Genomic DNA, 12757 nt, shown 5'->3' with positions numbered 1-12757 from the left:
TTTTTTTTTCTCATTCCAGAAGTGAAGAAAAAAAATATACGTTTGGTGTGGATTTTCAACAAAATCCCTGTGTTTTCATCAGCAAAGTTTTCATTCTGATCTCTGTAAGGAAACTTTCATATTTTGAAAGGAAAAAGATGTTTTTCTTGAGTTAATTAGCAGACAGCTGAAGGCCAGACTATAAGCAGGATGCACCCTTACGTGTCATATAAATTTGTGCATTCGGTTGTTTGTTTTCTGAAGAGTAAAACTAATGTTCTGTTGAAGAGGCAACACTACCCCCTTAGACTTAGTTGTAGTAGCAAATGAACTAGTAAAACAAATGCTAACTCTGAAGATGTGTGAATTAGTTGAGCATGTTGCTATTTTACCCTTGAGGGGGGTTAAATTAACCATTTAATTCCATTTGTACAGAGACAGAGAGCATACTGAGAAATACTATCATTCTTAAGTATGAATTTTGTGTGGTAAATGCAGAATTTTTTTTTGAGAAGTACAATTTGCATAGCAGGTGGGTCATGCAAAATTTGTTAATAGAAATTGGAGTATAGTAAGTTACAGTTCTGAATATTGGCTTAGTGCTTAATAAGCCATTCACGATCCCTTAACAATCATAAGTAATTTTCCTTTAAGAAGCTCTTGCGTGTTTGGCAAGTTTTACAATGGCCAAAATGTCCTTTTTTTCCACAAAAACTGTAATAAACAATGCCTATGCTTATGAAGATCACTCCAGAAGTAATGCCTTCTGTTTATTTCTGTGGAAATGACAAGAGATACAAAGAGCACACAAAGCTTTTTGATAGAGCAAATTCTGGGCTACAAAATGCTCTTTTCCAACTTATTTACCACCATTAGCTCAGCATTTTCACCAGCAATGACCCTGCATGCTATACTTGTAAATATCTGCACCAGCAGAGTAGACCCACACTCACTGTTGCACTTAGGAGTGCTTTGAACATAGAGCTAAAAATTCATTAAGATCTATATCAGGTGCTACTTTTTTTTTTAAATATACTGGGCTCTAATGCATGAGGAGAAAAAAGATGCATATAAAATTATTTGCAATATTTTCATTTGTGTTGAGAACTTTGCGAACATAAATAGAACAGACTAATGGATATCATAGGGGATTGAAGTACAAATTATTTAATGGCATTCTTCGTTGGTGTTCTATATGTATATTTTTAGTAACAAAACAAATAACTTGCCCTGTCTTTATGCTTTTTATCTTAACTGTAAATGAAAATATTCACTGAATTTGTAAATAGTTTCTTCTATCACTAGGTGAAGCACACTGGAATAATACAAATTGAACCAGTACAAACTTTTTAACTGGGGGTAAAGCAGATTTCCTTAAATGATTTTAAGTTCAGATTTTGGATTGGATTACCTCTTAATAAATAAAAATGCCAAGTACTAAAAGGGAAATATTTTACCATAGCTACCTTCTGACTACAGTGTTCAAGGACATACAAAATGCCTCACAGATAAAGCTCTTTCAAGGGATTCTTGCTCTGTTCTATGCTATGTCAAGATTAATTAAGTTGACCGTACATGTAAAATTCAACTTCCACTGTTCTTTGATATAGTTCTCCCAGCATGCCTCAGCCAAGTCATGACTATTGCAACTAATAATTCCCAAATCAATCAGTACTGCAGTGACATGCATGATCCATCTTATGTTGTTATTTATAATTGATCCCCATGGAAACTGTGCTTATCTGCATGTTACTCAGAACTTTGAAAATATACGAAGCTGAGTGTGAGAGTGTCATAAGAGATTTAGGATGTCCATAGTGGTTCTATGATACAGCACTGTTTGCTATTTCAACAGCTCATCTACTCACATAAAGCAATAGTAAATATTGAAAGGTTAGTATTTGCACTCTGAACAAAATACAGAACAAACTAAGATACTCAATGAATTATGGGAAAACAGATGTAATATGGTCCCTATAGAAAAACAGCCCTGACAACAGTGTAGCTGCTTTCTAAGCTGAAATTTGCTAACTGTTCTTTCTATTATTCTTATCATGCAGAAATTATGATGTACCTATATTCACAAATGCATATAGCTCCTACTAGATTGCCTTCCAAAAATAATGTTTGGAAGCAGCGGAATCAGAAATTGCTGGAATGAGTTTCACATCACATCCTGCTCAGTTATTCCCTATACTGCTAAAAATCTAATAAATCTCTTCTATCGAGGGGATTAGTAATAACTGCTTTATATTTGCGTGTTTTCTCTAATCAGCTAGGAGCTACCTCTTGTGTCTTGTAGAGACCAATCTTGAGTGTGTTAGTCTTTACTTCCAGACTGCTGTAGTGTTCTCTCATGAGTCTTAAAAAGCTACTTTGTAGCTTCACCTGTCACAGAAGGTGATAATTTGTCTACTTATAGGTGACTGAAAATGATTATGTACATCAGGTACCTAGGGCTGCAAGGTACTTCAGAAACTGTAATAATCCTTCTGTGTCTCTAAGTGTGCAAATATTCTGGGGGAGGGATGCCTATTTAGTGCATTTTCATGGCTTTCCTCTGTAATAGTGTAAACTGTTTCATTTCAGTGTCTTTCTGTGTAGGTTTGCCAGTGCTTTAAGATTTTGTTTTGCTTTGCTTGCTTTTTACCTTCAGGGTATTTGCATGAGTGGAGACTATTTCTGGGTAGCTGCGTTAGTTAATCAGAGTGTCAGAGAGGTAGCAGGTGACAGTACCTGGTGCTCATGCCTCCCTGTTATAAGCATCTTAAACTAATAGGTCATTATATGAGGTTAGTGTAGTGAGCCCACGTGACACAGACAGCACAAAAATAGCAGAAAAGCAGAAATTAGAGTTCCTGCTGCACCTACAGGAGCTATAGTTTAAGGTAAAACATGTTGGATATTTGGTAACACATTTGAGAGGAATATGTAAGTATTTCAGCATCAACAGAGAACAGAGCAGCATTGTGAAAATCCAACTGGGAGTCCTTATGAAAAAAAATGTAGAGAAAAATGCATGAAACTGATTTTTTTTGTTATAGACAGATAACCTTCTAAGTTAAAGAGTGTGCAAGAGTTATAAGCTTTTGTTTGATTCCTATGAATGTCACCAATGCTGTAGATAAAGCAATGTAGTATATATATGAACTTTGCACTCAATAACCTATTTCAGCCAGAACAAAAATGTCTGTTTTCTGTCTTCTAAAAAAGTATATATTGAATATGCTCCTTTGAATAAGAGGCTTTTTTTGTTTTGGTTTTTATTAACGTGAGGATTAGACATTTGAGAGGGTGGAATAAGTTGCTACTTTTTTTTTTTAAAGAACTCTACTCAAGGCTGTGTAAAAGGAAAACAGATTTTTAGTGAGAACAATGTGTTTAAACATTTAAAATGGTTTAAAATGTAAAATGCTTTACACTTTGGTAGACAACAATAAACTGTGCCTATGTGAACTTACGGTTCCACATTTGTAAGTGGCAAGTTAAACATTAGGTCATCTTTAATGTACACCTTGGATAATTGATTTTGCTAATTCATTTCTCTTTATAAGGTATTACATTAACTTGTTTATTAAGTTATAGACTGAAATTATAGAAGCTACATTAATCTGACAGGTCTTGTGAGCTTGGCCAGTGACTAGCTTTCCCTCTGGGATTCTGTGACTCGAAGGCTGATAAATTATTGAGGTATTCAAGAGAAAGAAATTACTTTCACACCCAGAAATACACAGTGGAAAATAAAGAACTATAATTAAAATGTTAATACATGTATCTCTTCAGATATTTTTGAAAGGTAATGTGCATATTTTTATCAGAAATTGGCAAAAAATCAAAATATGTTTACTGAAGTGTGTGTGTGATTTCAGAATTTTTTTCTGCTGGCATCCTTACTCTGAGGATCTTCTGAGAATCCATGCGTTATGCCTTCTTCCATAGACCTCCTGCTTTGAAAGGCTATGTTCTCTTTTATTCTGGTCTCATACCAGAAGGGAAAATAAATCCAGCAGTATTTTGTTCATTTGACAGCATGTATGCTTTGAGAACTCTTTGTGCAGTAAAGCAGCAGACTGCTTTACTGCTGATCATCTCCTTTAATTTGACTCCTTATCATAAAGTAAAATAGTATCAAATAGGTGAGCTGGTGTGTATATGAAATTCATAAAGAAAATATACACACTTCCCTTTTTCCATTAAAAGATAAACTGAAGAGTACAATCTAGTAATTTACCAGAATGTAATTAAGTGGCAAGGTATTTACTACCACGAGAGCTTCCCCTAAGGAGCTGAGGTAGTATGCATGGTAGAATTGCTTGAAAGGTGATGGATTTGAATGAACAGGAGAAAGCAGTAATGAAGAGCTAGAGAGAAAATTACATTAATAGTGCTTATGTAATTCTTCAAAGGGTCAAATGCAATGAAGTCAGTTGTAACTGGAGCAAATCCCGTATGTCTAACAGACTTATAGACATTATTTCATCCATAAATTTATCATTAATATATGAACAAATGTTCAGTCACTGTGTAGAATGAAAAGAATATTTTTTGCTACCAATCAGAAATTGTTGTCAAATGAAGAAAAAAGAAATAATAGGAAACTAACTTAAAGACAATTTTCTAATTTTGTCATAAGAATGTGTAGCTACATTGATGTATAATGAGGAAAAATATTAATTAAATATACAGATCACTGAGACAGAATTGGTATTTTCACATTTCAAAATTGACCTTTTGTCACTAGAGTAAAAGAAGAGCCTTATATTAATGTCTAGCAGAGCTGATTAAATATATTTTTGAAATAGCTGACAATAATTAAAAATCATATTTCCCAATTCCATGTGTTTTTCTTTTAAATCCTTTTCTCTGCACCAAACTTTACTCGTGAAATCATTATGTCAAAGTATTTTGTTGATAAATCTAGTTTGATTTCTTTTGGGCTGGAAACTTACACAGTTACTTGAATATTTTCACACAAAGTTCCTTTTTTCCTTTCTCTCTGCTACTTAGCCTTTTTTTTTTTTTTTTTTTTTAGGTGTTCCTCTTTTCCTTCAGTATACTTTCTACCTGTGACTGATGGATGTGTATTTTAGGGCTCACTGTAGCTTGTGCCATAATAGGTATTCTGAGCACTCATCGTGAGCTTTTTAAAGTTATGTATCTAAAACAACATTTCAAATACAATACAGTTTGGAGTCCAGCAAGAATCTTAGCTGAAATATATTTTGTACAAATTAATTTCAAGAACATATAGTCTGGGAACATTATCTGTCTGTCCAGTTCCTGCCAGAGCTCTTTGGTATGTTCAAATGATGCCATTTAGTTACTTCCTTGTGGTTTCCCAAGTTTCTTCCATCCCGTTCTGCTGTCACTTCTAATAAATAAAGGCATTACTGGGTAATTAAATGACTGAATTGATGGTGACAGATGGTATTTTTCAAACACTTGATATAAAATCAGATACTTTGGGATTAATATTTTTAGCATGTTATAAGTTTAAATATTCTTCAAAACTGTTTAACATTCTCTTCATTATATTATGATATTACATCAATTACGTTGCTTAATCGTTTGTTTACTGAGAGTCTCATTTGCTCTCACTGATATCAATAGTAATTTTGTTTAAATCTAGGTAGCCAAATTTTTTTTCTGAAATAAAGTAATCTCCAGTTCATGTACTTTTATGGTAATACAGTAACAAATATTCCTGTCTTATACAACTAACTGTTGCATTTTATCTGCAGTGTTGCATATTCTAGTTTATTCAGGAGAAAGCTTCATGGGGGATCCAGCAGTGGTCTTTGAAGTCAGAGATAGGCCCTTCTGACTGTGGCATGCTGGGAGTAACTATGGGCATAAATTGAAATTAGAAAGTCTTTTTTGTCAATCATGACAGTATCCATCCAGGGTGGTCTGCAGGACCTGATTGCATAAAGGTTGATTGAACTGCTGACTCTGCTTCAAGCAGAAATTTGGTCTAAGTGGCCTTTTGTTGTCTCTTACAATCTGGGCTGTTCTGAGATTCTGTGATTCTGTGTTTCTGCTCATCAGTTTGACTTTGAGAGCCTGACAGAATGTTCAAAGCATGTTCTAAGGTAAGGTGATACTATAATTCTTGCTTAATAGATGAAGTTGTGAGGCACTTAAAGACTTGGATTCATCCTGCTCTACTTTGGAGGCATAATTTGAAATGCTACTGAATTCAGGTATTTGGATTCAGCCCATAAAAGCTCTTCATGTCAAAGTTTTTCTGTGAGTTCCACTGCTTTTGGTTCTAATGCTTCTAGCCTGTAACAATCCTCTGAACAAGCTATGGACAGGACTTATGTGGCATAGGCCACTTTGTTCTGTCAGATGTTGTTGAATTTCTGTAACCCTAAAATATACTGTAAAACAGTCTTTGTGATTTTTGAATCTCCTGTTTCATTCATTATTCATTTTTCACCTTCTACAACAAGTGAAGCAGAAGTCTTATGAACAACACCATCCTTCAGTGAACTTTAATTAAGCAAGTCAACAAAATATGTCTTGGGTCCCGTGGGGTAAAATGCTGGGGAAAAAAAATATGCAATGTAATGTGCTAAAATCCTAAATGTAGAACTGTAGATGCCTTCCAAGCAATCAGTTGCACAGATTTTAATGATGCCACTTCTATGTCTGTTAATTGTACTGAATTTACTGCACAGACTTCTGATGTCATTCCTATATTTAAGAAAAATTAACTGGAATGCGATATTGATTGGCTCTCAGGGGTGTTATCAGTAGGGTAATGTATTTGATTCACTGCATCCATGCTGTCCGTGTAAGCAATCAGCAAAGTCTGAGCAACCAGCATAGTGAATGCTAGGGCTGATATTTATAATGGTATATAACTCTGACAGCACTCACAGACAGCGTTGTGAAAGTAAATAATAGGTCACTTTCCAGGTTTGATATGGACATTTTTTAATAATAAATTGTCTTTTTTTCTTTATTTTCAGCTTGGTATGTTATACTTCGTTCTTTCCAACCTGCTACTATTGTATTTTCTTCTCTCTTGCTTCTCTCTGTTAATCCTGTGCAGAGAGCCTTACTTCTTTAGGAAAGGATAAGGTCTTCCTTCCCCAAAGTTCCTTTTTCATTTCTGTCTAGTTAGTAATCTGCTAAGTTTCTCCCCCATACTCTATCTTGCAATTTGCATTTCATTTCTTTTGACTGACTCCCATGTCCTGTCCTCTTATTGTTAACTTTCAGTTGTACCACTCTTATAACTGTCTTTTTACCCATCAGCTCTAGCATGTAGTATCGATCTCTTTGCTGAAATATTTCACTCTACTGATTTTTGTTCCAAGTTGCTGCCTTTTATCCAATAATCTGGGAGTGCCCATAGAAAGAAATTTGTGCTAACCTGTTATCCCCTTCATATTTCTATTGTTTTGCACCTCAAAAAGTTCAAAAGTTCAAAACTGAAGCTTCACCTCATTTAAAATAATATTGTATTGTTTGAATTCTTAAAGTAATTTATGTTTGTGGAACTACGAATTATCTGCTGAGATTATGCATGCTGTGATTTCCAGAAGCTATAACTCTCAAGTATAGATTACTTTCAAATGGATGGGAAGAGGTTTACACTTGACATGTACAGTGATCTCTGACAAATTCCAAAATTATAAGTGACCCAAATGATGGAGCAAAAGGTCACCATAAGTTGTTTGTTTTTTTGTTTTTTGTTTTTTTGAACAAGAGGAGAAGGCATTTTCCTTTCTCTTATTTTCAGTAATAGATGAACAAATAAGAATGTGGATTTCAACCCAAACTGGGTAGAACTTTAAACAACACAAATTGATAATGGGAATGTTGGGCAATTTACCCGTACTGTGTATAATGTGGCAGAAACTCTGCCTGCCTGCCTTAACACATCCATTGAAGTGAGTCCAAGGAGATTAGCTCTTTAGGATTATGTGCTTATGGCAATGAACAATAATATCTCATTAGGAAAACAATGTTTTTCTAACGTTTTTTGTGTTTAGTTTAAGCAAGATGAAATAATGCTTACTGTATTGTTTTTTAAACTGTTAACTTAAAAAAAAACTGATGAAGTCAAAAGTGTTTTGCCTGCATCAAAACTAGAATCTTAAAATATTTTTAGTTTTCACAATACCAGACAGCTGTTACAGAAAAATTTTGAACTTAATCCACCAAATATATCACTTTCCTTGCTTTCTTGCACATAATAGATACTCAAAGACTGAATTCTGCTGCGAATTAACCATCATAAATGTGAGCTTAACTTTTACTTAAAAATTGCAAGGAATTTTTTAATTTATTGAATTTTAAATTTCTTTAAAAGCTTAGATGGAAGGAATCCTAAAACAGAAATTTTATGCTTTTTTCTGAACTGTAGTTTAGGTTATACATTTCAAAAAGGGAAAATTTCCAATATGAATGAAAAGCAGAGTTCTTCTCTTTGTTCTCAGAACAAGATTGGATTTCTCTAGCTATTATTTTTTAAATAAAAAAAAAACCTAAGTACCATGTTTGTGCAGATGAAAAAAGTAAACACTGATTAATTATCAGTTGGCCAGTTGTACTGGTTAGATGTAAGTAACCTAGTCTTTGATATTGATTAGCATAAAAAGGAAAAAATACAGATGATATTTCAAATTTCTTATATAATAAAATTAGTGTGCTAGGTTTTACATGATAATCAAGAGTGTTTAATAAGATCACTTTTATTGAGAAATACAGATACAGGTATGTATGATTGAAAACATGACTGCATTATCTGAATTTTTTCTGTGGACCTCCGTCATGCTGCTCTCCAGTTTTCCCCTGGTCCACTGACTTCTAAAGAAAAGGCTTTTCCCTGTGTGAGCAGATAGTTTCAAAATTATTGTAGTGGGTTGCTGGAGAAAATATGGCTTTCAAGTATTTAAAGGTTTGCATTTTTTTTTCTTCAAAGGTATATCTTTTCTGTCTTGGGTTCCGTAATTACACAACTAGCATGAAAATCTGTAAATCCATCAGAGAAAAAGAAAAATATTTGAAGTTCTCAAGCTTTTAAAGATTTGCATCTTAGCTTCATGACTGTTGTATCATTTCGGATTCTCCTTCTACTTTGTATAGACAGCTGGGGAGATTTTTGTATAATCATAGAATCATTATAAGGAGAGAAAAGATCTTTAAGATCATCTAGTCCAACTGTCCATCTACCACCAATATTGTGTGATTAAACCATGTCTCTAAGTACTGCATGTTGAAGGAAAGTAGTACACCTCCAGAGACAGTAACTTCACCACATCCCTGGGCAGCCTGACCACTCTTTCTAAGAAATTGTTCCTAATATTCAACCAGAACTTCCCTTGGTACAACTTGAAAGCATTCCCTCTTGTCCTATTGCTAGTTACGCAGGAGGAGAGGCTGACCCCCACCTCACCACAACCTCCCTTCAGGTAGTTGTAGAGAGCAATAATGTCTCCTCTGAGCTTCCTCTGCTCCAGACTGAACAATCCCAGTTCCCTTGGCTACTCCTCATAAGACTTGTGCTCCAGACCCCTCACCAGCTTCACTGCACTTCCCCGAACACACTCCAGGGCCTTGATGTCTTTCTTGTAGTGAGGGTCCCAAAACTGATCACAGTGCTTGAGGTATGGCCTCTCCAGTGCTGAGTACAGGGGCATGATCACCTCCCTGCTCCTGCTGGCAACACTATTTCTGATACAGGCCAGGATGCCCTTGGCTTTCTTGGCCACCAGCTCACACTGGTGGCTCATGTTCAACTGAGCGTTGACCAACACCTCCAGATTCTTATTTTGAAAATATGGTTATATAGTCAGTGTGATATCGCATTCCAGTTCATTTTTCTTAAATATAGGTATATAGGCACCAAATAATCTGGTCTTCAGTGTTATAACCAAAGTAGGAATGACATTATTACCTGTGAATACTGAATATAGTAGAAAGTGTCCCCTTTTTTTTTTTAACTGTCTTTGAAAATACTCTTGAAATTATATAAACACCAGTTTTGTTGTCACAAAATAACTTGGTATTCCTTGCTCTGTATTATGAATCTCTTTTACCATCCAACAATGTCAGTTTTACCAAAGCCATCATTCAAATCCATTAATATCTTCATGTCCCAGCCTCAGAGGCATTGTTCTTTATGTAACATGACTTTAAGCATTCATTTCTGTTCCTAGACTTTTCTGAAAAGACTGAACTTTTATATGGATTTTGAAAAAATGTCCTGTAAAAGTGATGAAGTAGAACTATCATTCAAACAGATATATTCCTAATGATCCTGTACTGAGATGATGGCAGACGAAGCATATTTTTTTATGCCACTGTTGCAGCTACGTTTCCTGTAAGAGTATTCCACAAGGAGTAAGATGTCTTTGTAAAAGATATAATCTCTACAACATCCAGAAACTGTTCTAGTCGTTGTGAAGATAGTTGTAAAATATATTTGAATTTATATCTGTGTCTAAAGCTTTTAACTGTGTAGTGGTGAAAATCATGTACAAGCAACTAAGTTCTATATGCAATGAATATCACCTCTGTCCATAGATCTTAAGAAATTGTTGTCACTTCCTATTGTGTGCATGTCTGAGAGACACATACCTTAATTAGGGAAATCTTTCCAGTCAAGAATACATAATGGCCATTTTGATGTTAACCAGTAGTCGTTATGTTTGGCTACAGTGGTTATGGTAACTTCAAAATTTAAGTAAATGCTCATAATGATGCATATAGAACCTAGAATCTGAACCTTATAAGACAATTTTATAAGATAGTGTGGTTTCTAGTTTTAAGAAAATAAAAAAGAGCACCTAAAATTCTTGAAAGTTCTCGTCAAACAAACAAGACAATTACTTTTTATTTCCCATAATTAGGAAATAGGAGGCTTTTTTTTTGTCATGGCAGATACTTTGCAGAAGAACCTTTGCCAAGATATGAATATTTCTGTTAATGTAAGGAGTAGACAGATCAAATATTACTTTATGTAGCATTTTAAACAATTTTGCTTAAGATTTCTGAATAACACCTGATATAGATGAAAGAGAAACTTGTTCTTGCTACTCTAAGAGAATCGTTTTCAGTGTGAACAGTGATTGAAGTGCTTTCTCCAGCACTAATAATGCGGAAAAATAAAAACAGTGGAAAATTTTCTTCCTTATGGAGACAGAGAATGAGAGCTGTAGTTCATTTGCACTGAAAGGACAGATGCAGCCAAGCACCAGGTGCTCTGGCTGGAAGGATGACATGGGTTGGCTACCTGAGTTCTCTTCCTTGGCACAAGAGGCTGTCAAATTGCTACCTCAGGAATTGCCCAAGCAGTTTTCTTTACTTTCTGACTGTGAGGTTCTGTGATTGTGCATCTTTTTGTCAGCTAGTTAATCACATTGCATGGATTGAGTGGATTTATTTTCTGATTTTCTTATCAGTCAGCATCTGCATCACATGTTATATGTATTGGTTACCAAACATTCTTTCTCAGTTAATTGTTGCTCCAGGCAACTTCCATCTCAGCCAAAGATCCTATAAATTTAGGAGCACTGCACCATTAGCGCACTCTGAAATTTTACTGATAATTTTTGCGGGATTACTTTATCAGTGCCAAGAGCTATGAAAGTGTAAATCACAGTTAGAACTCCACAATGTGTAATAAAGCATTTGCTAACTACTGAAAGAGCAGTTCTATTTGTAGCACTGAGTATGGTATGTTGCTCTTATCAAGGATGTGATTTGCAGGAGCCAGTGATCTGAGGCATTTGCTTATTCCCTCTAATTAGCTCACACCACATTTTGTCTTCAAATGTAGCCTTCAGTGAGGAAAAACATTCTTGGTTATTTGTATTTCTCCCCACAGAAAGTAACTCTTTTGTACAGTGTTTGGCTATTCTTCTGGTTAATTGCACCATTTCTTGGTTCAATTTCACTGTGCCCTAGAGAGTGGGAACAACCACTAACCCCAAACTCCTATATGTTAGGCATTTGGATTCAAGTTTATAAAGTGTGTGATGTTAAGAATTATGAAAAATGAGCAAGTGTTCTCCTTCTATCAATAAAATCAGAGAATTTATTCATTTAGAATACAATAAATAAATGAATTCCAAATGTATACATTTGAGAGACGGTCCGTTTCCTTTGACAAGTAAATTCTATTAGAATAGAAACTATAGAGATGGACTTCTTAGAGGAAACAGCACCTTTCAGAATTGAGCTACTCTGAAGTAGCAGAAGATACATCTCATTGATCAGTTCAGTTGAACATTATTGGCCATGTTCTGTTTCCTTTTCTAACCCAAGAGGAGATAGAAATGCAATTAGATATTTTGGTCCTATTTTGATGTCAGGGTGACTTGATGACTTTGGGGTATTTTTCTACTGTCGTTTCTTGCCACTTTCAAATCTGTGAAGGTAGTAGAAGCACTGTGAAACAAAATTCTGCAGTGAAATCAGTGCTCCTCTTTTTCGTCACAAGCATTGCTCACTGAAGATCAGTGATCTGTGTCGATGTAGAATATATCCCTGTAAACAACTCTTATTTGGTTTTACAAAGTCTCTGTATAAAACGAAGTTGTTTTCTTCAGAATACAGGAAGGATGTACTTTTGATCTTTTCAAGATGGTGAACAAGATGAAATAAATCACAATTATTAAGTTTTTGTAGAAACTTATTCCTTCACTAAAAATTGATCTCTGCTTGGTTATTTTTCAGCACAGAATTACAAGTCAACTACCTGAGTTGTTGGTTTGAATGACAATTTTTTTGTTTGAATGGCTTTTTTTAACTTTTTTTT

Source organism: Meleagris gallopavo, chromosome 13 (assembly GCF_000146605.3).
Source record: "Meleagris gallopavo isolate NT-WF06-2002-E0010 breed Aviagen turkey brand Nicholas breeding stock chromosome 13, Turkey_5.1, whole genome shotgun sequence".
Classification (NCBI taxonomy): domain Eukaryota; kingdom Metazoa; phylum Chordata; class Aves; order Galliformes; family Phasianidae; genus Meleagris; species Meleagris gallopavo.
Note: the sequence above shows the minus strand (reverse complement) of the source record.